The following is a 1493-nucleotide window of genomic DNA, read 5'->3' as shown; positions in this document are numbered from 1 at the left end:
GTTTTCCATATTTTATATTCTTTACATACCTATTAAGCCATTAGAATCGTAAGTCAATGTGCCCAATGCAACCTTAATTAACAATTAACACCGAAAATCAAAGATATTGTGTAGTAGAAACTGAGGTCTTCTTCAACTAGAAAAATGGGAGATGGCTTCCTTAATTTTTTATACTAAATTTGTAGCTGATCAAATAATTTATAAAGCGAAAGTGATCAATAAATAATTTTGAATGAGAAGGGTAAAATATCGCATGCAGTAGCCACTTTTTTATTTTTCAAAAGTTCACTATTTCTGTGGGGGATAGGGTAGACCTACCCATGTATTATCAGCTAAAAATTTATTATAAAAGAGTCAAACTTAGGCTTTACTTGACTGTATACTAAATAGCCTTTTGATTCATTGTTGGCGTCTATATATGTGGGATCGTTGATCCAGTTATGACCAGTTGGTTGACATGAAATTTTTTATCCGCACTCCATATTTGTACCAAATAATTAAATGTGAAATATGTATTTTGCATATACACTTTTAGCACATGATCAATGATTATGTGCTTTATATTTCTCACTTTAATTTGAGAGTTCAAGATTAAATTGGTTGCTCAAATTAAATTGGTTGGTTTAACGTAAACATCCAGTAAAGGTCGGCCTTAGGTTGAAGCGCCTAGCGCATGTGCTTTAGGACCCAAATTTGGAAGGGCAGTAGGGCACCTTTTTTTTTTCTTTTTTAACCAATAATAGGTTAATATGTTAAATTTTAGGAAAAACAATGAGTATTTTTTTCTCTCGTGTAAATTATATGTTACACTATTCATTTTCTTGGGAAAATACATAAGTACCCCCTGTTCTATACTCGGATTTTCAACTACACACTTTATCTTTGTGGGAATTCTATTACCCCCCGAAACATTTTTTAAAATGGAATAAATACCATCCTAAAACTAGACAACCAAACTCTTGGCACACGCGCTGCCACATGTATATTTAGTACTTTTTTTATTCTTTCTTCTTTTCTTATCCTTGTTTTCTAATTTTTTTTTTTTTTTTTGAAAATAAAAGGCATACTTTATATATATTTAAGATAGGAGGCTAAGGCCCCCTAATATTGTCATTAGTACATGCATCATTAGAACCTACTAGCATTATACCTTGTAAGGCACTATTGTTTCCTAGCCTAACCAAGGTTTCACAGTGGTTACTTCTACAAGATCTATGATAAACATAACTTTCACGGTCTTTTTCGTACACATCCATAACAAAATCCGGTGGCTTGCAAAAACTATATAAAGTATTAAAGCTAATTCTCCTTAGTGCTTCTTTTGCCAAAACATGAGCCACCATATTTCCTTCCCTGAAGCTATGCTTGAATGATATCATCCCCTCCCTGGATGCCTCCTCCACCAATAACCTGCATATATGACATAGTTCATTGTTAGTGGCGTATTCTTTGTTGATAATATTAAGGATCTCCGTGGCATCAGTTTCAATTTC

The sequence above is a fragment of the Nicotiana attenuata genome, unplaced genomic scaffold (genome assembly GCF_001879085.1).
Source record: "Nicotiana attenuata strain UT unplaced genomic scaffold, NIATTr2, whole genome shotgun sequence".
Taxonomy (NCBI): domain Eukaryota; kingdom Viridiplantae; phylum Streptophyta; class Magnoliopsida; order Solanales; family Solanaceae; genus Nicotiana; species Nicotiana attenuata.
The sequence above is the reverse complement of the archived record's forward strand: the minus strand, read 5'-3'. Positions refer to the sequence as shown.